This window comes from Panthera uncia, chromosome B4, assembly GCF_023721935.1.
Source record: "Panthera uncia isolate 11264 chromosome B4, Puncia_PCG_1.0, whole genome shotgun sequence".
NCBI classification, from domain to species: domain Eukaryota; kingdom Metazoa; phylum Chordata; class Mammalia; order Carnivora; family Felidae; genus Panthera; species Panthera uncia.
This window is the reverse complement of record NC_064809.1, coordinates 66430953-66458587: the sequence shown is the minus strand read 5'-3', so window position 1 is coordinate 66458587 and position 27635 is coordinate 66430953. Positions and strand designations below refer to the sequence as shown.

Sequence of the window (27635 nt, the reverse complement as noted above, 5' to 3'; positions counted from 1 at the left end):
TATTTATGAGCAGTCCTGATCCACTGAATCAGAAGTAATCCTATCCCTTTGCTTCTACGGCAAGGAATTACACTATACTATAATAACTTGTTTACATATTTGTTTTTTTTAAACTAGACTCTGAGCATCTTGAAAAGAGGAACTGTATCTATTGAAAATGTGGTAGACCCAGAATTTAACACTAAATTTAGGTCCTGAATTAATATCTGATGAATTTAACCTATGAGTGAAAATGGTTAGTAAAATGTAAGAAGTTTATAATTCTGTAGTACATATCATTTCAACTTGTCCTTTTTTTACTAATCCTAGGAAAAAATGGTTATGGTATTATAAAAAATATTATAGTATTGTAAGCCAGCCTTAATCAGACTTCATTCCAAATGAATTAATTTGTAGCCTAGGTTGAGCTTGTTCTCTTCCTTTCTCTTCCTGTTTATCGTCTAATTCACATGTTTCATTACACAATGGATGTTTTCATTCTGAAATAAAAGTGATTTTAAATTGTATTTTACCTGAAGCATAATTAACAAGATAACACTCAATGAAAGGCAATCAATATTGTCAGCATTTAAAATAAATGTTTTCCAGAGTTGAGTTTTAAGTAATTTGCATTTACCTAAGTTAAAAAAATCAACATTATATTGCCAAAGAAATCCCCAACAAGCAAAAAGTTTACAAGTTTAGAATTAGGCATAGAAGGTCGGACTATTATCAGGTTGCATTATCTCACATGCATTTTTCAGGATTACATAGTTATATTTTATTTTTAAAATGTTCAACTGAAAATGGTGTTTAGAATATCAGCCCCCAAAAGGCATCCAAATTGGTAAGGGAGAAGTAAAACTTTCACTATTTGCAGATGACATAATACTACATATAGAAAACCTGAAGATTCCACAAAAAAAAAAAAATTCTAGAACTGACAAATGAATTCAGTAAAGTTACAGGATACAAAATCAATGTACAGAAATCGTTTACACTCCTATACACTAATAATGAAACAATAGAAAGAGAAATCAAGAAAACAATACCATTTACAATTACACCAAAAAGAATAAAATACTGAGGAATAAACTTAACCAAAGAGGTGACATACTTGTACTCTGAAAACTATAAAACACTGATGAGAGAAACAGAAGACAACACAAAGAAATGGAAAGACATTCCATGCACATGGAGGAAGAGCAAATGTTGTTAAAATGTGCCACCCAAAGCAACCTACAAATATAATGCAATCCCTATACAAACAGCATTTTTCACAGGACTTGAAGAATCATAAAATTTGAACGGAACCACAAAAGACCCTGAATAGTCAAAGTCAAGAAAAAGAAAAACAAAACTGGAGTCATCAAAATTCCAGAATTCAAATTATATTACAAATCTGTAGCAAACAAAACAGCATGGTACTGGCACAAAAATAGACACATATATCCATGGAACAGAAAAGAAAACCCAGAAATAAATCCACAGTTATATGGTCAATTAACCTTTGATAAAGGAGGAAAAAATACATAATGGGAGAAAGTCTCTTCAACAAATGGTATTGGAAAATCTGGACATCTACATACATGCAAAAGAATGAAATTGGACCACTTTACCTTCTTACACCGTACACAAAAATAAGTTCAAAATGGATTAAAGACCTAAATGTGAGACCTGAGCCCGTAAAAATCCTAGAAAAGGGCACAGGTGGTAATTTTTCTGACATCAGCCATAGCAACTTCTTTCTAGAGGTCTCCTGAGGCAAGGGAAATAAAGGCAAAAGTCAACTATTGGAACTACATCAAAATAAAAAGCATCTGCACAACAAAGGAAACAATCAACAAAACTAAAAGGTAACTTATGGAATGGGAGAAGATATTTGCAAATGACATATCTGACAGAGGGTTAGTATCCAAAATATATAAAGAACTTACACAACCCAATACCCAAAAACCAAATAATCCAAATAAAAATGGGCAGGAGACACAAACGGATATTTCTCCAAAGAAGACATACAGATGGCCAACAGACACATGAAAAGATGCTCAATATCATTCATCATCAGGGAAATACAAATCAAAACTACAATGAGATATTACCTAACACCTCTCAGAATGGCTCAAATTAAAAACACAAGAAATAACAAGTGTTTGCAAAGATGTGGAGAAAAAGGAACTCTCATTCACTGTTGGTGGAAATGCAAACTGATGCAACCACTGTAGAAAAGATTATGGAGGTTCCCTAACAAGTTAAAAATAAAACTACCCTATGGTCTACTAATTGCATTATTGGATATTTACCAAAAAAATACAAAACTACTAATACAAAGGGATACATGCACCCCTCTGTTTATTGTAATATTATTTGCAATAGCCAAATTAGGGAAGCAACCCTGTGTCAAACAATACATGAGTGGATAAGAAGAGGCAGGATATACATATAATGGAATATTATTCAGCCATGAAAAAGAATGAAATCTTGCCATTTGCAATGACATGGATAGAGTTAGAGACTAAGCAAAATAAGTCAGAGAAAGACAAATATCACATGACTTCACTCATATGCATAATTAAAGAAATAAAACAAACTAGCAAAGGAAAAAAAGAGAATGAGACAAACCAAGAAACACTCCTTAAGTATTGTTCTCTTAACTAGAGAACAAACTGATGGTTACCAGAGGAGAGGTGGTAGGGGAATGGGTGAAATAGGTGATGGGGATTAAGAGTACACTTACCATGATGAGCACAGAGTACTATATAGAATTGTTGAATCACTATATTATACAGCTGAAACTAACATAACATTGTATATTAACTATGCTGGAATTAAAATTAAAAACTTTTTAAAAATTTAAAAAGAAAATAAAAAATAAAGAAAAAAATCAGCCCATGTGCTTCTATTTTTATACTAATCCTTCCACAGTTATCATCCACTCTAAAGTCTCTTAAAAAATACATTTAATGATATTAGAACCCAATCTTCACCTGTTTTCTTCAGGTAATTTTCTGTATCCTATAGGATACATGAATATGGGGCTCCATTGACATTTTGGATGCAAGAAAGAAAAATCAAACTTACTCTGTTGTCTAACAATATTTCCCTTTCATCAGTTTTGTAGTTTTTCTTTTTTGCTATAATAAACTTGAAACCATCTCTGCTCTTCATTCCCCTTTATTCCTTTTATCTAATCTACCATGAAGACCTGTAATATTTATTTACTTTCATGTCTTTTGGTAATAGCATGCCTCTCTGTTTCTAACGCCTCTATCAGGAGTAGGCTGTCATTTCATGCTTTAACAGGACTACATAATTTTCAATGATCCTTCCTAATTCTAGTATTTTATTGCTAATTGATTTTTTTTAACTGGTTACCCTGACCAGATTGTAGATTACTGTACTCAACTATAATAGCAAAAATCCAGATTAGTAGTTTTCGGGTAGAGGGCAATAAAGATGAAACTGGAACACTCAGTATTTATCCACCAAAATATGTCCATAAGCTCCATCTGCTCTGGCTACACGATTTTTATTACATTTTCCTCAAATGTTCTTCATTCCAACTTGTCACTCAAGCACAGTGAATATCTAGATCACCTTTCACATTTTTGTTAAGTGGCCTTCATACTGCAAAAACTTCCCTTCTTATTCTCTTCTGAATCCAAAGTTCACAAAATGCTGCTTAACTCTTACCTTCCCCAGGCAGTTTATATACTGGTAGGAAACCAAAACTTGGTGTGGTATAGACCTCAGCTGGTAACCATGCCACTCACCAGCTACATGACTCTAGACATGCCTCAGGTTTCTCATTATAAAATGATATTAACAATAATAATGAGAATAATAATACTTTGGCTTCAGAAATTTGTAAAGATTGTATGACATAAAGCATTTTTATAAAGTATTTAGTAGAAAGACTGGATTGTAATGTTAAGTAAATAGTATTATTATTGCTGTTGGTGTTATTGTTACTGTTATTACTATTAATTCCATGATACGTCCCTATTATTCAGCCCACATCTGATAGCTCATTCCAACATCTATTAACTCAGCAACATCGAGCATTACACTATTTAGTATTAATTGTACTCTAATTGTTTTGTATATTTTCACAGTGATTTGCTCATATGGGCATTTGCAGAAAGGACACTTAGAGGACATTTATTAAGTAGTCATCAAACTATTTATCATATGTTTTGATATATTTTTTAAGTTGAGAAATATTATAAGTTAAAATGGAATATCATTTTCAATATCAGATTTTTTTATTCTGTAACACACACACACACACACACACACACACACACACACACACAATCTCTCTTTCTCTAAGTAAACACCTTACCTTAAGATTGTTCTGAATTCAGCTTCAGAAATGATCCAAATTGGATATCTACAAATCAATAATTATGAAATTATAGTCAATTAGCTTGAAGACAAAGGTATTGCTACTTGAGCAATGATTTTTAACATTTTCTACAAAAAAAAAGTTGCATTTTAATCCTCTACAAGCTTTTGTTTGTTGCTTTCACCATCACAGTAAAATTTTAGCATATTTGCAAAATACATTTATAAAATCAGTAAGCACTTTTAAGTTAAAGGGATTTGATTTTTTCATTGTTTGCAAAGCCTATTGATGGCTCAGAGTCCAAATATCCTGTTATTCACCATCATTAAATTGAACTAAAAATAAACATTTTAAATAAAACAGGGTAATAGCTGCTGAGCTGGTCCCATTTTATGATACTGAACACTAGATTGGAATATATTTTAGAGAAGCCTGTATATACACCATACCCACATTGTATATACTGTGTTTGTGTGTGCACATTACATATGTATGTATACATATTGACAGTACACTAATACGTACACATACACACAAACTTAAGGGGAAAAAACAGGTAAATCTAAAACATTTCACAGAGGAAACCAAATATTTGGGTAAAATCAAATGGATTAAATTCAACATAGCTCAGGTTTTGGATAAACTGATACTTCGGTGATATTAACAACAGTAAATGCAATAAAAATTCTGTGTTAAGTCTTACAGTTTACAGAATATTTTCACATTCTTGTCCAGGTCTTTAGTAACCCTCATAACCACAAATGTTTCCTCTCAAATACTGTTAGGGTAAGCTTGGCTGAATCGACACAGAGGTAGAAAACTTGTCCCATCAAATACACATTTTGAGAATAGTCTTTCCATTTAAAATGCAGCTCATGTCATATTCCCTCATAAACAAAACATAGGTGTAAAACCTAGCTCTACATATGGCTGAAGCTCATCTTTTAGATATTGCATCAAACACCCCTCTCCAAGAATGGCAGCAGATATTAATCAGGTAATGACTCAACTTCATACATAACTATGTACCACATTAAATGTCATGAAGAAGACTCATAAAGTACCTTGACTCCAGTGGGGATCCTCACTTAGTAAACTGGGAGGATAAAGGAGAGGGATAAAATTTGAGCTGAGAGTTACCAGGTAAAGACAGAGTTGTCAAGAAGGAGAAAATGCCCATTTTAGAAGGACAGGCAGGTGCAAGGTGCTGAGGCAGGACAAGTGTGACAGTGTTGAGAAGCAGGAAGAAGGCTGTTAAAGCGGAAACAGGAACGGAGCAGTGTGTAGGGGTGCATAAAGCTGGCGAGGTCATGCAGGGCCATAGCAGGCTATGACGAAGATGAGTTTCTATCTTACAGACTACAGGAGGCCACTGCAAGGTTTATACACAGGAGTGTGGTAGTGTGATCTTGAAGATGGTAGCTCTGGTGAGGAAAGAGAAAGTGGAGGAAGAGTGAATGTAGAAACCCAGTTGAAAGGCTATTGCTCTAGTTCAGGAAAGAAAGATGGTGCCTTGGACCAGAATATTTGCAAAATAAATTGATAAAATTGGTTTGTTTTAATAAGTTTGGAGGGATAGATTATAATCTGTCTCTCTCGCTTGATTGTAAGCTACATGAGGTAGAGACCTCAATGTTTACTGACCATTATATCCTCTGCCACAATACTTTGCACACAGTAGATACTCCAAAAAAATGTTTTTTGAATGAATGCATAGTAGGAAAATATGAAGAAATTGGGGAGTGTAAGGAACTTCATGAAGGAGTACTATTTACTGTGGTAAGAATTACTAGCCAGGATCAGGTTTGCAAGTGAAATCATGTGCTTAGATTTAGACAAATTGTACTTAGATTGCTTATCAGATATACAAGTGTAGATATGAATTAGGATATTTTAAGTGTCTAAAGCTCAGAGATCTTGACTGGAGACATAAATTTGGAAGTCATAGGAATATCAGTAACACTGATGCCATGAGAGTGGATGGGGAGAAAATACAGTAATAATGATAACTGAATTTTTTCAAGTTTATTCATTTATATTTTGAGAGAGACAGAGATAGTGTGAGCAGGAGAGGGGCAAAGAAAGATGGAGAGAGAGAATCCCAAGTAGGCTCCAAGCTGTCAGCAAAGAGCCCAATGCAGGGCTTGAACTCACGAAACTGAGAGATCATGACCTGAGCCAAAACCAAGAGTTGGGTGCTCAACCGACTGAGCCAACCAGGTGTCTCCATTTTTTTAATGTTTATTTATTTTTGAGAGAGAGAAAGAGACAGAGTGTGAGTGAGGGATGGGCAGAGAGAGAGAGAGAGAGAGAGAGAGAATCTGAAGCAGGCTCCAGGTTCTGAGCTGTCAGCACAGAGCCCGACACAGGGGCTTGAACTCATGAACTATGAGATCATGACCTAAGCCAAAGTCAGATGCTCAACTGACTGAGCCACCCAGGCACCCAGGTACCCCAATGATAACAGAATTTTTGCAGACTCTTACTATGTATCAGTCACTGTTCTGTTTCACATGTTTCAATCCAGTTAATCCTCACAATAACCCCATAAAGAGTACTCTGTTTATCATCCCATTTTAAAGATGAGAAAACCAAGGCACAAAGAAATTATAGAATTTGCCCAAATTCACAGACTTAGTAAATGGCAGAACTAGGGTATAGCAGGCAGAATTCTAAGATGGCCTCCAACATGCCCTACTCATGATGTTCACACCTTGTACAATGTCCTGTCCTGTGTAGGGCAGAACCTGTAAATGTGATGGGATATAATTCTCATGATTTAGTTATTAATGAGTTGACTCTGAGTTAATCAAAACCAAAAGGGAGAGCTTTGTGGGCCTGGCCTAATCAGTCGATCCCTTCAGAGGAAATGAGGTCCTCCCTGCCACCAGAGATTAAAAGCGTGAGAGGGCCTATGCAGGAGGCCACATGGCAGAGCATTGTAATCAGCTTCCAAGAGCTGAGAACTGCCCTTGGCAAACAGCCATCAAGAAAATGGGGAATTCAGCCCTATAGCCACAACAAATTGAATTCTGCCAACACCAGTGAGCTCAGAAGAGACCTCAAGCCTCAGATGAGCCCTCAGTCCTAGCTAACAGCTTGAGTTCAGGCTGTTGAGACCCTGAGCAGAGGACCCAATTGAAACCCACCCAGACTTCTGACCCAGGGAACTGTAAAATACTAAATAAGGTCTGTCTTAAGCCATAAAGTTTGTATTATTTGTTATACAGCATAGAAAACTAATGCACATGATAAAATTTGTAAAGTTTGTATTATTTGTTATACAGCATAGAAAACTAATGCACATGATAAAATTTGAGTAGTTGGTTTACATGACCTGGGCTGTTAAAGACTTAGCTCAGAAGGTAGAAGAGGTGGGAAAATGAGAGGAGAGACTAATAACGACAGAGCCCTGAAGCAAACGCAGACATTTAAGGAATGGGCAGAGGAAAACGAACCAGCAAAGGAGATTGTAGAGAAACCAAGAAATCAGGCAAATCCAAGGGAGTATGACATTACAGAAGCAAAGGAGAAGATGTGTGCAAGGAAGGAGACTGAGTAAAAGTGTGCAGCACTACAGACAGCAAACCAGATGAGGACTGGAGAGCGTTCAGTGGATTCAGTAAGATGCAGGAAGGTAACACTGGCTTTTCCTCTGGTCAATTAAAAAAGCAGAGTTGGCATTTTCGAACTCCTTGGGTGTGTGTGTGTGTGTGTGTGTGTGTGTGTGTGTGTGTGTGTTTAAGGGAGGAAATCATGTGATGAGTTGGGGAGAAAAAAAATATGTTTTCCAGACATATTTTTACTATTCAATATTTTCATGCAGGAGCATTATAAACCTCTCCTTAAGAACTCAATATATTTTGTTACTTACAGCAGACCTGACAAGTTAATCAACTAAAATATTCTGTCACAAAATTGAACTTCAAGGATTGACAATTTCTTGTGACAAGGCAAGAGTGCACCCAAGTAATATTCTACATACCATTTAATCTCATGAGATGACTACTGAAAAGCAATAGAAAGAGGACAGAAAAGAGAGCATTCGATTTCTAAAACTCATTCATTTTGATCATTTATATAGCCACTCTAAGGGGAAGTTATTTTTTTTCTCCTAAGAAAATATGAAATCAGATGCGGAAGCCAAAATATAAAGAGGCATTAACTAAATCAATAAAGATCCATTTTGACTGTAAAAGAGTACAATTGAGAAGACAAAGGGTACACACAGAGACAATTAAATTTATGGCTTTTTATACTGCTATTCACCCAATGATGCTGCTTTTGGATTCTCTGGCACCAGTATTTCACTTTGGTGACTAATTTCATGGGAGGCAGAACAAGGACAATTTCCCCCTTATCCCATATAAGATAACAAAATAAGAAGATTTAAACTACACTGTTATTCTTATACATGGCAGGTTGGTGGGGGGAGGGGTTGGGTATACTTATCACCAATGGAACCCTTAGGAAAGGAAAGGAGAGTTTGTCCAAGGATCTCTGACACATAGTCAACATAGGAACAGGATCATGTTCAATGGCTCAACCTGAACTGAGATTTACATTTTCTATTTTGAATGATCAAGACAGATGTGCAGCGGTCCCTGGGTAGCTCAGTAGATTAAGTGTCCGACTTCAGCTCAGGTCATCTCACAATTTGAGTCCGAGCCCTGCATCAGGCTCTCTGCTCTCAGCACAGAGGCTGCTTCAGATCCTCTGTCTGTCTCTGTCTCTCTCTCTCTACTCCTTCCCTGCTTGTACTCTCTCTCTCTCTCTCTCTCTCTCTCTCTCTCTCTCTAAAAGTAAACTTAAAAAAAAAAATTTTTAAGATGTGCAATGTTAGAGACACGAGTGCAGGAGTGCAGAGTCATTATGTCTTCTGGTTGCTTAGGTGAAATTTTTCCTCCCTTTGTCTCATCTGAAGCCATTTTTTTCCCAGATATGGTTGTGAATTCACCTGTGCCTAACACTTTACTCATGCACAAATGGTTTAAGAGGCCTGATACAATCATTGCTTACATCCCAAGATTAACATTGCTTGTGCTGTTCACTTACATTTTAAGGATCTTGAATTTGTTTTACATCCAACTTAGTATCATGTATTTGGCTCCTACTTTTAGTTGTTTATGAATGAGACAGCTCGTACTAACAGAGGTAACTTTACTAGTGAGCACACGATTACTTTCTAGTCTAAGACAAAGTTTGATTAATTAATGAGTCATGCCACCTTAATAAATGAGAGCCTTTTATCATCCTGGTATAAAAAGTCTTTTAAAAAGACAATTTTTTCACTCATGTGGAATTCAAGAAACAAAACAAATGAACAAATGGGAAAAAAAGAGAAAGTGAGGCAAACCAAGAAACAGACTCTTTAAAAAAAAAAAAGTTTATTTTTGAGAGACAGGGAGAGAGTGCAAGGGGGCAGGATGCAGAGAGAGGGAGACAGAGAATCCAGACCAGGCTCTGTGCTGTCAGCACAAAGCCCAACCTAGGGCTCGGACCCATGAGCCATGAGATCATGACTTGAGCCAAAGTTGGGCACTCAACAGACTGAGCCACCCAGGACCCCCCGGGCCTGTAACTACAGAGAACAAACTGATGGTTACCAGAAGAGAGGTGGGGGAGGGTGGTTAAAAAGGTGATGGGGATTAAGGAGCACACGTGTCATGATGAGCACCAGGTGTTGTGTGGAAATACTAAATCACTATATTGTACACCAGAAACTAATATTACACTGCACGTTAACTAAGTAGAATTTAAATTAAAACATTAAAAAAAGAAAATCTACCCATTGGTGTGATCAATTCCAGGAAATAGATCACATCTTCCTACTCTATGAGCCCTGAACCCCTAACCAAAACAAGAAGCTTGAATAGAGCTCCTATTTTAAGTTCTTCTCTTTTGATTCATGGAATTTGGAGATGAACCTTAAAATGAGGATTGATCCTTTGTTTCTCAAAACAAAAAGGAAAACACCACACTTTTATATCTCTATGAAGATACAAAAGACAAGTATCCGAAAACGTCTCAAATTTTACTTCATATGTCAGATATCCCAGAATCGTATTGTAGTTTCCCACAGAATTGCCAACTCAATAAATTCTTGGCTGATGCTTCAGAATTTTCATCTCTAATATTCCAAATCCCTAATGGCCTTAAACTTCAATGCCTAATCATTCAGTTGATTAACATGCCTCTTCCCAGCTGGGTTGTGCACGCAACAAGTCTGAAACTTCTCCAGTATTTCCACCTTCCACAAACTGTGAGACAAGTGGCTCCTCATGATCGTCTTTTCCAACCCTAACTTCTTATAATTTTCCCCAAAGTATGTTCCTCTTAGACTGTACTTACTGTATATAAATACTTCATGTTGGCTTCAATTACTTCAAGTTCTAGTACACATGCATATGCTGTTTGTTTTGGTGAGCAGTGATCTGGTATAATAAGAGTATAAACATCTCTTCCTTAACCCTGTACTGATAAACTATAGTCCCCAGACTAGGTAATTTTAAGCTTCACAGGACCTATAATAGAATATTAAAAAACAAAACAAAAACAAAAACAAACAAGAACAACAACAAACTATACTTTGGTCTGAAGTATCTTTTCAAAAGAAAGATACATGGTCCTGAAGATTTTAGGAATCCAGACTACATTCTAACTTTAAAAGCCTTATATTTGTCCCCAAACTACAATGACTCTATAGAGATTTGAATTTCCAGCAAAAATGAGTCCTCATAACTGTGATAGGAGCAGAAACCAGAACTAGATGGCTTTGAACTATGCTTGTATATGAAAATATATCCTGTTGTACTTTGATTGTAGCTCTATTTTGGTATCAGTGGAAATGATATTTTTAAAAATCAATTTCTTCTTTTAAAAAGGGATTTCCCTTCTGCTCCAATTTTCACTTAACTTTGGGGATTTTCTATATTGGATCCCCAAATATTTCTTAACTGCTTCAAAGTTAAAGTAGAAAATTTAACTTTCATGACTTGACTCTAAAACACATTACAAAGAATGTCTTAAGTGACAGCAAACTTCTTGGAGAATGTACTTACAGTTAAGGCCCAATCCATAACCATGGGTTTAGGACATTGGAAAGCTTGACAAAGAAGTAAATTTCTTAAGGCTTAGTATATATTCTTGGGCTTCATAACCAACTATAACTTTAGGTGTATTGACACATCCAAATGACACCACACAAAAGTTATTAAAAACTAGCTTTTAAATTATAAATCTTCTAGGGACACCTGGGTGGTTCAGTTGGTTCAGCATCCAGCTTCAGTTCAGGTCATGATCTCACAGTTCACAAGTTCAAGCCCCACGTCAGGTTCTATGTTGACAGCTCAGAGCCTGGAGTCTGCTTCAGATTCTGTGTCTCCCTTTCTCTCTGCCCCTCCACTGCTCTCACTCTGTCTCTGTCTCTCTCTGTCTCTCTCTGTCTCTCTCTCTCTCTCTCACTCTCAAAAATAAACAAACATTAAAAAAATGGTTTTAAATTATAAATCTTCTTTGTAGAATTCTTTCAAGTGAGAGGTAAAAAAAGGTGAGGAGGGTTAAATTTTTATTCATTTTAAAGAATAAGAAGTAATACACAGAAGGTATTAAGTAATTGAAAAAAACAGGAAATTGAGTATTAAGTAGACTTTTTGAAGGGTAAAGTGAAATAATTTGATATATTTTAAATAATGAACTTAATCTTTAAAATAAAAATAATAGCTATTGAGAAATACTCATTTACCAAGTTTTTAACATACATTATTATATTAGAAATCTTGCAAAATAGAGATTATTTTCCCACGTGAAAGGCATGGTTTCAACCACTTGCTTTAATGAACAAGACAGGTACTAACAGAATTCCCCAAGTTTCAATCCAAATTTGTTTTCGACAGTGAACTAAGTCACTCACTGTGTCATCAAACAGATGGTTCTTTGATATTAAGCAGGCTTTTCCCTACTATCACTTTTTAATGTCAAAAGAAGGGAAAAGATATTTATTAAACGCTTATTTCGTATGAGAAGCATTTTCTAGATAATGCCAGTAGTCTGGGGAAAAGTAACAGGTTATTCTGCCTTAGGGTTTTTTCATTTGTCTTGTTTTACTTTTGGTAAAACCTAAGGAACGGAATGCTTTTAAGGCAGCACAATGCACCTAGGTTTCCACTGTTCATCAGTAAAAGATATTCTAGAGGAAAGAGTAAGACCCACTAGACTCCAGATCAATACAATCTTTCTTTTTCTATGTGTAGAATTGAGCAAAATGGACTTTTGACTGAAGCAATATTTTAAAACTATCAAAAAGGCAGGGGTCAGCAAACTTTATATGTAAGGGCCAGATGGTAAATATTTTACGCTTGTGGACCAACAGGTCTCTGTGACAACTACACAACTCTACCATTGCAGTGGGAAAGCAGGCAAGACAATACATAAATGAATGTGGGTAGCTGTGTCCCCACAAAACTTTATTTACAAAAATCATACAAGGGCCCGATGTGGCCCATGGCCTATATTTTGCTGACCCTGAAATAGGAGAAAAATAAAATATAATCATAACTTGGAAATGGTGAAGTCAAGACATTTTCTTGTAATACCTTAAAAGCCTTCTCATTGTTTTGTCCAAATAGCTAGCAGCAACATTCAAGTAGAAACATTAGGTTCTGAGCTACACATTTACTCATTGGAAAAATAGGGCAACTGCTCCTCTCGGTCTTTTAGAATGTCCTTAAATGAAATATTCTCAAAGACAAAATTTTCAATGACATAGGGTGAGCTGTTAAAAACATCAGTAGTTTCATCTCCTCTTCAGTGTAAAGAATTTCACAATCTGGCATGTTTAATGATTTGTGCCTCTGAAGCAGTAGACTGAGAACATCTGTAGGTAAATTTGAACTTTCTAATCATATATATATATATTTTTTTCCTAAATTACCCTTGTACCCTTTTTTTTCCTATTTTACCCTTCTAAAACCTCTGAAAGAGATAATGTTATTAGTCACCTTTTATAGGTCATGAATCTGTAATTTTAAGTGACTAAGTAAATTACCAAGGTTATATAGCTACTAAACTCTAAGGCCAGGATCTGAATAATGTAGCCCTATACTTAGAGCTACTCTGTAAGATTGTGCAAGTTATGGACCTCTTACACACATAAGGGCACAGATGACATAGGTATGCTTATTGTAGAAATTTTCCACAGGCAACAATAAATTTCATGTGTCTTACAAAATCAGTATTAGGAAAATTTTTCTGATAAAAGAATATATATTTTATAAGCAACCTTTTGTAATTCACAGCAATGTGCCATATATGATAGCTTCAGTCCTGTGACCTTGTTCTTTTACACTATACTAAAGGAACTCTGTACCAGGATGGCCACCTGGAAGGTTACAAAGAGTAAGGTCTTGAGGGAAGTCTGTGTTCCTAGACTGTATATGTAACATCAGCCTCTTCCCTGCCTTTAAGTCCTGGGAATAGTTTATTACTATGAAAACGGATACAGAGGATGAAAACGGAGAGCAGAATTAAAGATACTCTGAACATTACAGCATGATTGACTGGATATATAAATAAAATATTAAGATTGGGAGATAGAGTCTTGGGAGAGAAGGAAAATGACTTATTTTTAAGGTTCAAAGCATGCAGAGATGGAGAAGTCAAAGAGGAATGGAATATATGTACCCAAAGCTAAGAGAGTGGTCAGGGCTAGAGTCAGGGATATGGGTGTCATTTCCATAGAGGTGTAAGAGCTAAGGCCAAGAGAATGAGAGAACATACATGGGAAGAATCTAGGACTAGGAGTGGTGGGATCTACAAGATGAGCCAAAAAACAGAAAGAAAGTTAAAGTATGATCAGAGAATGGATATAACAAGTTAAAAACAGGATCACTGAAGCCAAAACAAAACATGTGTTAATGAAAAGAGATTCTGGGGTTTTTTTTAAATTTTTTTAAGTTTATTTATTTATTTTTGAGAGAGAGAGACAGACAGAGGCAGAGAGAAGAGAGAGGGAAAGAATCACAAGCAGACTCTGCACTGTCAGCACGGAGGCTGATGCAGGCTCCAGCCCACGAAATGTGAGACCAGGACCTGAGCCTGAATCAAGAGTCGCAAACTTAACTGACCTGAGCCACCCAGGTGCCCTGTGAAAAGAGATTTTTAGGAATGTCTCCTGCTTCAAGGAGTTCCAGGAAGATGAGAACTGTGTGGAAATCACTTCAGCTCGCAGTTCAAGAGTAACTACTGAATTCTGTAAAGTCAGTCTCAATCCAATAGTAAAGGAAGGGGCTAGAATAGGGTGAGGGATAAAGAGGTGGAAGGAGAGTATGCAGGGGCGCCTGGGTGACTCAGTCAGTTAAGTGTCCCTCTTGATGTTAGCTCAGGTCATGATCTTGCAGTTGTGAGATTGGGCTCTGGGCTGAGCATGGAGCCTGCTTGGGATTCTCTCTTTCTGGCCCTCTCTCTCTCTGCCCCTTCCCTGCCTGTGCACACACTCCCTCTCTCAAAAATAAACATTTAAAGAAAACAAGAAAAAGAAACAGAGGGCACAGGCTATTTTTTTAATCTAAAATTTAGAAGGCAGAAAAGGAGGAAGAAAGGAAACAGATTTCTTCTTTAAAAAAAAACAGAAGCTCATTCGAAATTTTTGAAGTTGAAAAATATAAAAATGGGAGATAAATCATTGACACCACTGTATTTCACAGAAGACCCAAAAATCCCAAGTCACAAATCACTAGTAGATACAAAAATAAAATCCTGTCCTGGTTCTCTTTTTTTCTAAGCAGCTTTATTGAGATATAGCTTTATTGAGATATAATTTGCATGCCATAATACTGACCCATTTTAAGTATAAAATTCAATGAGTTTTAGTATATTTACAGAGGCTTTAGTCTTATACGTCAAATAATGGCATAAGCATAAGAATGCTTAGTCTTGTTTTAGAATGCTGCAAGAACTCAGAACCTAATCATGAGAATAGAAATACAAAACAAAATAATACAGAAACACCAGTACGGTATGCTGCAATAACATCACAGCTTATCATGTGGAATGAGGCAAATGGCTTAAATAGTCACTTTTGTAGCCTTTACAATAGATAATTAATGAGCCACAGTCTATGAATCAAGTAAGCTTTTGTTTCATAACATTAAGAATCTATCTAGATCTATAATTGACTCATAGAGTAACTATGCAGTAATATATTACTTCTGGTACATTTTGCCTCATATTGATCTCTAAGGTTTCCTTTAATTTGTTCACTTGCTTGTTTTTGGTCATACATCCCAAGGCAATTTCATACCATGCAAAGCAGTCATTGTGTTAGTTCTTTGTGTTTAACCTCAATCTTGGGTTGTGAAAACTTACTGGTGCCTACAAATAACAAACATCATACAATGATCTCTTTCTGTAGTCATTTGTGAAATTCACAAATTTAGATATCTGCACACTTTCTTTCAGACTGATTTCTAGACTTACACCATGTTTATGCCTTACCTAAATTGAGAGAAAAGGCTCTTCAATTAAGTAAAAAGCAAACAGTACAAAAATGAAGATTAACCATGGTTTCTTCGTAACATACCAATATATGTTACACATCATCAGGTTATCAGACTTACAGAGATGTAAGGGAAATTGTATACTTATTTTATATTCAAAAATGTAACAGAAGAAAAGAATCATAAAGCTAAATCTTAACTACCCAAGCTTCTAAGTAATTAAACCTCATATCTAAAAACTTCTTCATGGGGCACCTGGGGGCTCAGTCAGTTGAGCATCCAACTTCAGCTCAAGTCATGATCTCATGACTCATGAGTTCAAGCCTCACATCAGGCTCTGTGTTGACAGCTTGGAGCCTGGATCCTACTTCAGATTCTGTGTCTCCCTCTCTCTCTCTGCCCTTCTCCCGCTTGTGCTCAGTCTCTCTCTCTCTCAAAAATAAATAAACATTAAAAGAAATGTTCTCAAATTTTCTCAAGTTAACAGATTTAGATAAGGAAATCTACCTAAAGAAGTATATATTATATTTTTAAAACCATTTAATTGAACCCTTCATTTGAATATGTTAGCTCTCTTTCAACTACAATAGGTAGTTATTAAAACAAATCTCTCCTCCATAGAACGGACAAAGAAAAATAACCACTTTCTTATTAAACATTAGAAAGAAATACATAAGACTTACTCTAATTTCTTTCTCAAAATTTTAGTAAACATTGATTTTTTTAAAAAGCTAAAGAAAGGTAAAAAAACTTAAAAGTGGAAGAATATAAATCTAATTTAAATGTTTTTGTCATAATGAAAAAATAAAGAATAATTCAATTACATTTTGAGACAAGATTTAAATGTGTGATTTCTATAAGCATTCATGAAATTAGACTGGCTGGGAAGAGGTGAAGTACTTTTTCAAAGCACTGACTTTATCACCTTTAGTTTTTTTGTCTGTTAAAATTCTCACAGGAGTTGACGATCACCATTAGTGTTTTCCTCCATGAAAGGAGACTATTACCACCTCAAAGGTATTTTCTGTAATCATTGTTCAACTATGTGTTGTCTTGCGAAATTGCAAATATTCTCAGGGATGATAAAACTACTGACAGATCCATTGCTTCCCTAATCATCCAAAAATAATTTTGGTCTTTGAAATTCTCCTGACACAGTAACTATTACCGCCTCCTTAGAGTTCCATTCCAACCACACAAAGCCCATACTGCTTGGGAATCTTTCAAGCAACTCTTTCAAATGTGAGGCTTCTTCCATTAACAATCCTCACTTTTAGATATGGTTTTGAAAGACATTATCCCAAGTCCAAGTTGTTTTCTACTCATCTCTTTTCACTGATCAACTCAGCCCACCGACATCAGTCAAGTGACTTGTGTTACAATCTTTTTGGTTTGCAATTCTGTTTTTGCTCATAAGAGTCTCGCTACCTTTTGTAAATTAGCATCAACTACTAGTTTCCAGTCGCATTCATATAGGATGGGGAGGTCATGATTTTGAAAACAAGGAAGGAAAAAACAGAAATCTGGAAATCTGAATTGATAATGTTGAATATGAGTCAATACTAATGAGAGAGGTTTTATTGCATCAGTAACCACAGAATTGCATCAGTAACCACAGAATTAAGAAGTTATAAGGATAATAAAAATCATTAACAGAAAATTACTGAGCTCGTTCTATATGCCAGATGCTTCTGGATATTGCAAATACAGTGATAATCAACAGGAACAAGTCAAACACATCTTTGTTACAATTAAGCTTAAATTTTAGGAAAGGAAGATATGAAGTGTGCTGCTAAAAACAGGTGCTATGAAGACTGTATTTGATCAGGACCCTATCTAGAGTCCTGTGTCCAATATTAACACGTTTCTGACAATGACATATGAATTATAAATCACGTAACCTAATATCTGCTGATACATTGGTTTGAAACTGTATTCTGAACACTATCACAAAGCAAACATCTTTTGTTTTGCTTTGTTTTTTCATTTGGGTTTTGTTTTTGGTTTTCTAAATCCCTGTTGCTTCCTACTGTGCACAATAGCATACACTCTTTTTAAGTAACAGAGGTGTTGACTTTATTGTGGACATCATTTCACAATATATATGTGCATTAAATCATCACATGGGACACCTTAAAGTTACATAATGTTATATGTCAAGTGTATCTCTAGAAAGACAGGAAAAATAGTTTCAAGATAATAACAGCAGAGCATAAAATCAAGCATGGGCTCTTCTGAGCAAAGGACTTTGTGTGATAACACAGATGTCAGACCTGTGATGCAAGCCCTGATTCTACCCCAAAACAAATCTAAAATCTGACCACTTGTCACCATTTCCATGGTTAACAACTTGGCCCATGCTATCCCCCAGGTTACTACAATGGTCTTTTAAATGAAATCCCTGCACAACATCACAAATTTAACTCTTTGAAAGTCAAAAAAATGCTGTACTATGTAAAATAAATTATTTTCCAGGTGTATACATCTATTCTTGTTTTTTTAAATCTAGCTTTTAAGCATTTGAGAGGGTGGAAAAATAACAGAATCATCACTGTTCCAAGGGATGAACATAAAAGTAAAAATTAAGTGCACTTAACCATACTGCTATTTTTTTTTTTTCAAATAGAAAGTGCCAAGCCAGTCAGTTTCAAAAGGAAATAGGCTACAAGTTTACATAGAGTGTTTTATCAGCAGTTTGCTTTATGGAAGTCTGAAATTCAGTTTTCTTAAATTCAGGTATTAATTTTCACGGACTTAAATTTTTTAAAGGTGTTACTTTATATAGACATGAATATCAGAGTGTCAAGATATGGTGACTACATTATATTAAGCTTTAAAAGAGATGATACAGCCATGGGGTAATGTGTTATGCACATTTGACTATAGAAGATCAATTACTGAAAGCTTGTACTAACACATACATATGGATAAATAGATAGACATAGATACAGATATAAGTATAGATACAGGACTTGTTTTGTAGTTAAATATTTTGAGTATCACTCAGATTATATATATATATATATATATATATATATATATATATATATATGTATATATACACACACACACACACACACACACGCATATGTATTCTCAAGGAAGAGGGCTCATTTAAGGCATAAAAATATGATATATTTTGGCACCATAAGGTTTTTCATAAACTATATAATTAACTTGAGTAAACTGTGTAATACAAAATTCCGTGAGAGGAATATTTTAACCTTATGTTACATCTTAGGTGGAGGAAAGACAAAATATTCTAGCCTGTTTTGAGTAAGAAGAACATAAGGAAAGTAAGAAAACAATGAAAGAAAGGAAGGACTACTGAAGCAGGAAAAGAGAGGTTTATCTGATTTTAGAACATGAAGCATAGTGACTCACAACAATGCTTCTTTTCTTTCCTGTCCACAACTCTGAATAACAGAATAAACCAAAACACACAGATAATGTTTGGGACTCTGCCTCTCATCTACATTTAAGTCCCTCCACACAACAGGAGGCACTTTAGAGGAAGTCTGGGGGGATATAATAATATAAACTTGCAGCTCTGTTTTGTCATCCCAAACCCAACTTCTGAGAGGAAGAGCTGGAACTTTTGCCTTCTCCTTTGACCTTGCATCGCTCTCCTTCAACCTGCCTTTGCTTCCCCATCACACTGGTAAACCCCAAGATCTCACATCCTGTCCAGGCCTTAACACTGCAGATGGCTCTCGCCTCCCTCCCTGCCCTGAATGTTTTCTCATCAAGGTCAACTGCCTGATTACAAGCAACTCAAAAACATACAGATAGTTCTACTTCTGATCTTGCTTAACCTTTATGCAGCTTTATCACCTTTTATCCCCCTTTCTGTTTGGAAAAGCTTTCTTCCTCCAACTCACACTACAATCTCTTTATTTTGTTCCTATGCTTCGGTTTCCTTTGTGAGCTCGTTTGTCCATCCTTTAATGCAGACGTCCCCCAGCAATCTGTCTTGGGTTTTATTTTCTTCCTATGCATATTTCCTATGGGCAATTTTACTTACTTCTATGGTTTTAATGACCAGCTCTAGGCTGATAAGCCCAAATCTCAACATTGCTAATTCAAGTCTCTTTTCTGAGATCCAGAAATAAATACAACTCCCTACTGATCAGGTTTACTGATGGTCCATAGAGATATCAAATTTAACAAATCTAAAACTGAATTCATTGCTACGTCATTACCCCTCCCCAAATGAGCCCTCTTTTTAGGTTTTCTGATTTAGTTGTAGGCACTATCTTTCATCCTGTCGCTCAAGCGAGAAACCTTGAGTACCTTCCCAGCTCCTCCCTCACTCTCAACATCATACATCCAATAACCAAGTTCTGTTGACTCTTCAGTTCAGACATCTCTTAAGTCTATCCACTTTGTCTCCATTTAAACAATCATAGTCATTTCTTCCACAGCTCACATCTATTTCTGCACCAAACTGGCTGCTTACAATTGTTCCTAGATCAAATCTCGCATCCTAATTGCAGCCCATGTGACCTTTCTAAAATGTTATGGTAGTCATTTCATTCTCCTGGTCAAAATCCTTTAACTGGTTCCCCACTGTTTCTTTCATTCATTCAGTATACTCCTTGTCTATTTACAGGCTATTATATTATGTTAGGTACTTTGTAGAGTGCCAGGGCTATGGTGACCACAAAATATTATCCAGCAAGACACTGTTTTTTCCTACAGCAAAGATTTGGTTCTCCTGCTAACCCCAGACTTCAGATTTATGGTTTCAGAACTTTACATTAATCATAATTGTTCATTCCTCTTAGTGATAATGATGCACTGACACATTATTTCTCATCCTATAAATGTTTCTGATATCTATTTCCCTGCTTTGCTTCTGTTTTAGTTCTCGATACCTTCCAGAATGAACCTGGACTTACTTTCTGTCTACTAATGGGACGTTTTGAATGCCTTAGCTTGGCTGCATTCTACAATGGAGCTCCTAGAAGTTCCCCAAATTACATTTTTGCCAAGAACCCTCCACCCCCAAAGTAAATACTGCTTTGGGTTACAGCTGCTACATCCTGGCTTGGTCTCTGAATTATTGGCTTTTCTCATAAAGGGCTACAGAATTGTTTCTGCTTTCTCATATTTTTTATCATTAATTATTTTCTACTTTCAAAATACAAAGCTTTGTTCTTAACTCTTTTTACCCTCATTTTCTTTACAACATATTTATTGGTGTTGTCCAATTTTTTTCCTTTTTAAAACTCTTTTTTTTTTCCTTTGGTTGTTATGATACAGCACCATGGGTACTGTGATAGCTGTCCATTGTCTTTTCTGCCCTTACCACTGGCTTGCACATCTCCTGTCATCCATTAAAAGTAGTAGCCATTACCTAAAGTACTGACCATCATTCTATTATCTTTTATCTCTAAACGTAAATGGTTCTGTCATATACGTTGAAAGCTTCAATGATTATTTCCAGATCACTCTTGTCAGTTCCAGAACCACAGGCTCACAATTCTTGAATTTCCAAATGCTGCTAGAGGTTTTCTGTGTCTGAAGCTCATGGGGCTCGTCTTCTTTAATCCCCTTCATAGCTTCTTTCTTTTCCAGTAGACTGTCTTTTGTTATTATTAGATGAGATAATATATGTAAATGGCATATCATGGATGGCACACAGCAAGGCACCACATTTATTGATCCCTTCTTCTGCATGTATCTACACTTGAAATGTTAGTAACGTTAGTGCATTTTACCTCCACTTCTCTTGGAAAGTGAATGTAAAGTAGCAATTTTAATGGAGTCTCCATCCTCTTAAATCTCACATTCCCACCCAAATGAAGCCCTTCTTTCTATAGCTTTGATGAGCACAACTTTCCAACTAGCTTCCTCCTACTTTATCCTGCGCACTGATTCCAGACAAATATTCTTGTGTCACAGCCTAATTATCTGATTGGCCTGTTCAGATACATTCAATGGCCTCCCAGCATCCGTTGAATACTAATTTTGAGATTATGAAGGTACAGAATGATACTCATATCCCTTTTGGTGAGCCTAAGTATTCAACTCAGAGTCCTGGATTACTAGGTGATAGAAAACATCCTATAGGTTATAAAGTGAATCTTCAAAACATATAGCACTTGAACAAGCATTACATACCTCCCTTCTATTCCATTTCTTCTCTAATGTTAATTCTAGAATGGATTTTAGTTACTTATTCTCTGGCTTTAAATGCCTCACATTACAATTAAAATTCCTGTTCCAGGTACTTGACAATGGAATTCATATATCACAAAGTGAATGCAACAGAAAGTAGGACCCTGACTATGGACAAATGAGATATGATTGTTTCAATCAAGGAAATAACATTCTTATTGCTTTTGACTCATACTATATAAATTTATGAAACAATTTTAAAGTAAACTCTACCCCCAATGTAGGGCTTGAACTCACAAACCCAAGATCCAGAGTCATGTGCTCTACTGAAATTTATACAAATTTATATAAAATCAATTTTTCCTTATAATCCAGATACGTGAAGGTAGTTTAGAAACAACTCTGTTTAGACTCATTCGAATAATTCACAGCTCTATATAACATCGACATTATATTATTCTACAAATAAAACAGAATTAGAAATATGCTTACATGAAAAGTAAGAGGTAAAGCCAAAATTAATATTCTAATTTCAGGCTATTCAGGCTTCCTTCTTCTCGGGCAAATTGACTTTAACATGTAAAAGTATAAGCATGATTGCCTGGGAAAGTTAAGGAGTCAGGATCCCTTCAAGCAGACGGCATAGTCTTCCTCTGACTTTTATGACATGATTCCACCCAAATTGCTGGGTATTTATCCCACATTGTCTTATTTAGAAAAGCATCTACTCCCTCAGCATTGCTGCAAAAGTGTTGAGAAGACTAACGGAATGTATACAACGAAGTCTAAGATAAAGGAGAAAAACCTCAAATGAAGAGGAAAACATTTATTTATTTTCCAAATGAATTACATTGCTTTGTCTCCCACTGCTCCCATCAGCTTTACTGATGCTGGGGAGGCCACTCCCCAAAGGAAAGACTCTCCTCTCCTAACCACAACCATCTCCTCCACATTCACACCTTTCCTCTGCATAAGCAGCTACAGGGCAGAGGGAGAAGATAAGGAACATTAAATTGTTTTTGCAACAACTAAAAATCTTTATACAATTGTTATGATTAAATAATTGGTAGTATCAAATAATAACAATGGATCATATATTTTATTTTCAGTCAGCTATACTTGAAATCCACCACCCACCCCAAGCTGATTTTGATTTTATAATGGGCCATTCTCCTCCTGGACAATGCTATAAGCCACCACAGCCCAGAGGGGCCTGTCTTGCATGTTCACATGCAGCTCAGGTGTTCACAAAAATAGCAATACAAATCTTGATCACTTATTAATATTATAATTAATGAATACCAAATTGAGGGTTTTCTGCAACAACATACATTAAATATTCTAAGTTTCTTAATTCTGAACTACCTACACCAGAACATATCCTCTTAAATATATAATTTCCCATCTATAGCAGAATATTTGCAAGAATAACATTATTAAAGAAATAACACTGGACACCAACTTTAGTTTAATTGAAAACTAAGCTGATCAGTAAATTATCCTCAAGCCAGTGTGGGAAAAAAAATGTGCATATTGACAACTCAAGAAGGTGATGGAGTCAGGCTGGTATAGGGGAAAAACATCTGGTTTGTAATCCATGAGAACTGGTTTTAGCCAAGATTCTAATACGTTCAAACTGTGATTCTGAGCAAGTGAACTAACTTTCACAGGTGCCATTTTTTGTTCTTGTTTTTTTTTTTTTTCTTTTAGATATAGTATAATGAGATTTTCCTAACGTGATTTCCTACTGGAATAACATATATGTCTAAGGATTTCATGAGACCATATGGATTTCTTTCCTAGGTTTTCCTTGGAGAAGTCTTCTCTACTACATGCACAAAATATTTTATCAACAAATGGAAATGCACTGAGGCTTCTAACTTGATAAGCAAAGCAAGATTCAAGTCATGGGATTGGAAAACAATTAATTAAAATTGAAATCCTAATAAGGAAGTTTCCACATCATTAGTTTCATAATGTACCTGTTTCTGCTTATTTCACTGTCACTAGTAAAATTTAATTGTTTCATATTTCATATTTATTATTTTGCATATAGCATGTTTTTCAGATTAGAGAAAGTAATAGAAAAAGCATTAATCAAGCCAGGCCAGTCTCAGCCTTTTTTGCAGTCTCTGATCATCATTTTTATACACACATTTGAGCAATTCTTGTGATTATATTTTTGTTAATTATATGTTATCTCTTAAGCCTTCTGTACTCCTTATGGCAGCATCTAACCACTAAAATTACAATTTCAACCTTAATATGCAAATTGATATTAACTATACAGACACTTTTTTTTTTTTTAATGTTTATTTTTGAGAGAGAGAGAGACACAAAGACAGAGTGTGAGTGAGGAGAGGGGAGAGAGAAGGAGACACAGAATCTGAAGCAGGCTCCAGGTTCCAAACTGTCAGCACAGAGCCTGATGCAGGGCTTGAACTCAGGAACCACAAGGTCATGACCTGAGCTGAAGTCACATGCTTAACTGAGCCACCTAAGTGTCTGTACAGACACCCTTTAAACATTGTTATCATGGCCTAAATATCCAAAGCTCTGATATATACACAGATAGTTAACAAAAGGCAATATTTAAAATTTTGAGGTAGAAAAATTTGGTTTTTTTTTTAAGGTTATTTATTTATTTTTAGACAGAGAAGGGGTGGAGCAGAGAGAGAGAGAGTGAGAGAGAGAGAATCCCAATCAGGCTCTGCACCCCGTCAGCCTGGAGCCCAACACAGGGCTTGAACCCGTGAGCCACGAGATCATGACTGAGCCTGAGTCAAAATCAAGACTTGGGACACTTAACCAGCTGAGCCACCCAGGCTCATTCATTTTTATATACTTTTTATGTATAAATTTAATTTTTCTGGCACAAGTGTTATTTCCAGTTTTAAATAATACAACACCTCAACTGGTCTTTAGAATAAGCTTAAAAGGATCTTAATTACTTCCTCTGAAAATCAAACACTGGTCCTGAGACCTATTCTTTTTCCAGATGGCCAACTTAGTGAATGTGCCTCTCTAGAATAACAGGGATTTTGAAGACCACCAATCTGTTATACAAGGGACCCTCTCTCCAGGTGAAATTGGCATCCTTTGAGGGGCTCAAATAACCTGATTGCTTCATACAGAAGTTTTTGGTAGTATTTATTGAAATATAAAGCCTGGCATAACTAAGGCCACACAGTGTCTTCAAACTTGATGGGAGTATAGTTTCAATTTCATGACCTCTAGAAATAACATTGTACCAGAATGCAAAAGGATCTAAAACCTCTCTTCTCACTTCTCAACAATATAGTCCTGAAGCCCTGTGTTTTCTCCCCTCAATATGTAACTCTCTTTTTCTCCCCTAATAACATTGTCTCAAAGAGATATTACAAGCAACTAGTAAAGATAATGGGTAAAATATAGGTATAGTTCCACAAGCAGTGCAATTTATTATTGCCTTAAAATATCTAAACAATCCAGGGCCAAGCCCATGATGGTAACAGTAAGGCACTTGTCAGAAGGGAAAAATTTAAGAGGAACCTCCCCAAATTCAGTAATCAAGACAAGTAATATTATTTTTAAATGGTTTATTTATTTTTGAGAGAGAAAGACAGAGCATGAGCAGGGAAGGGGCAGAGAGAGAGGAAGACACTGAATCCAAAGCAGGCTCCAGGCTTGGAGCTGTCAGCACAGAGCCCAACGCCAGACTCGAACTCATGAACTGTGAGATCATGACCTGAGCCAAAGTCAGATGCTTAACCTATTGAGCCACCCAAGCACCCCAAGGTAAGTAATATTTTAATGGAATATTCTAAAACATCAAAATTAAAGCAAAAATCCCCGATGAACAGAATATTAAAAATTTAAGTAAAGAAAAGATATTATATACTATATCTAGCTAAATAAGTCCTCACACCTGCCGTTTGTTTATCTTGCACTGGTTTATTGTAGAATAGCTACAGTTGTTCAATTCATCAATGTCAGTATACATATCATTAAACACTAAATCTATACTTTTATTATTTTTCCATACTTATAAATAGAATTTTAATTGTCAGCCATGGACACTCATGAGATGCACTTTATATTCTGCTGCTATTCCAAAAGAATTTTAAGGAGCTCCAATTTAATAGAGTGCTAGTCTTCTCCCCTTCTTAATAATAATCAAATTCCTCATATGCTTCAGGTAAATATATTATTATAACTATTTAATGTCACCTTGATGACGTTATCCCACCTATGAAGTTTTTTTAAGCATTTTGAATCCACAAATAACAATAATAAATTCTTTATACTTCAATACAGAAACACTATAGTGTAACTTTATAATTTATAATAATTATTTACAACTAGAAAGCACCTGTACTCTCTCAGACCCTTTGCTGATGCTGCTTCTAGAGGCATGGCTCACACTGATCCTCACTGCACACTGCTTTAGGGAAGACCACCAGAGCTCGAGTAGTTACATAAAACAAAACAAAACCAACAAGCAAACAAAACAAAAAGACCAAAAAACCAGGTGCTTATGTACACTAACATAAAAACAAATAGTCCTCGATTGAAATAAGCATTAAGGTTTCAATTATTTAAAATTTCGGAAATTTGAGAGATACTTTCTTGCTCCAGCTCCCTTTCCTTGTCCACGTTTACCATTTTGCTTTAGAGCAGAGGGGGCAGCCTTTCAGCTGACCTAATGAAACACTGCTGCAAAATTGAGAAGCCAACCTGTGTGCAATTGCAGTTCAGCCAGAAAGAATGCTAATTCTTGGCTTCAGTGCTTTCTTTAAAGAAATCATTCAGGCTTTTCTGTGGCATGGAACACTGTGACCAGCCAGGAACTGTTAGAGATGAAAATAACCTTTCTTTGTTATGATCCCAAAAATGTAGTATTTGTTTCAGTTTCATAGGAGACCCTCGTACCTAGTTTAAAAAAAAATGGGGGGTAGGGTGGGGTGTGGAATTAGTCAGGCCTAGCCATTGTCTATAAAGGATATAATCTCCTAACTTACAGCGTGCTCCCAAGGGGCTTGTAAGAGGCATACAGCAAATGCTTTAAAAAAATAGGGTATCATTTTGCAATTGCTCAAGTATGGTCAAAGAACCCTGGATATAGAGGAGGAGGAGCTGAGTTGAGGGCCCTCGCAACCTTTACAAACTGTACGACATTGAATTCTGATGTGAGATATCCTTTTCCCTAAAATGGCATTACTAATACCCACGTCACAGAGTTGTAAGAATTAACTAACATGACAACTATAAATAATATATAAATGATAAACTGTGACACAAATGCCATGAAGAATTTTAAAAGATAACAAAATATAATAAGAATGTAAAGTAAGATTGTAAAGCCAATCTCCATTTCTACTGGAAATAAAATTAAGTTTTAAATTATTGTGATCTGTCCATAGAGGTATAAGCTAACAAATTGAGATATTGCAATGAAATAATTTCTTAGATTAAGATTTTCACTTATAGGAACATGAATTCAAAGACTGCAGAATCATTAATATATGATCCTTTCAATTTTTATTAGGTTAGAAAAGTCAATTAAAAAAAAAACACTTAAAAGATATTTTCACTTAGAAAAAAAATCAAAAAAGTGGATGGAAAATTATCTCAGTTTGATAACTTTCCAAGTGGTTTTTAAGTAACATAAGAATAATGCATACTAAAAATAAAGTAAGGCAATTCCATTA

General features: G+C 35.7%; 1 protein-coding gene across 2 annotated transcripts in view; it reads right to left on the bottom strand.

Annotated features, from left to right (window-relative positions):
* CNTN1 (contactin 1) overlaps positions 1–27635 on the bottom strand; it is a 364093-nt gene that overhangs the window by 275809 nt on the left and 60649 nt on the right. Inside the window, exon 2 of one of the 2 annotated variants that reach the window (XM_049625293.1) lies at positions 4325–4372. The gene's annotated coding sequence lies outside the window, so the exon portion shown is untranslated. Of the gene's footprint in view, positions 1–4324; positions 4990–27635 lie in introns of those variants that run through there. The other variant, XM_049625294.1, reaches the window with a different exon arrangement.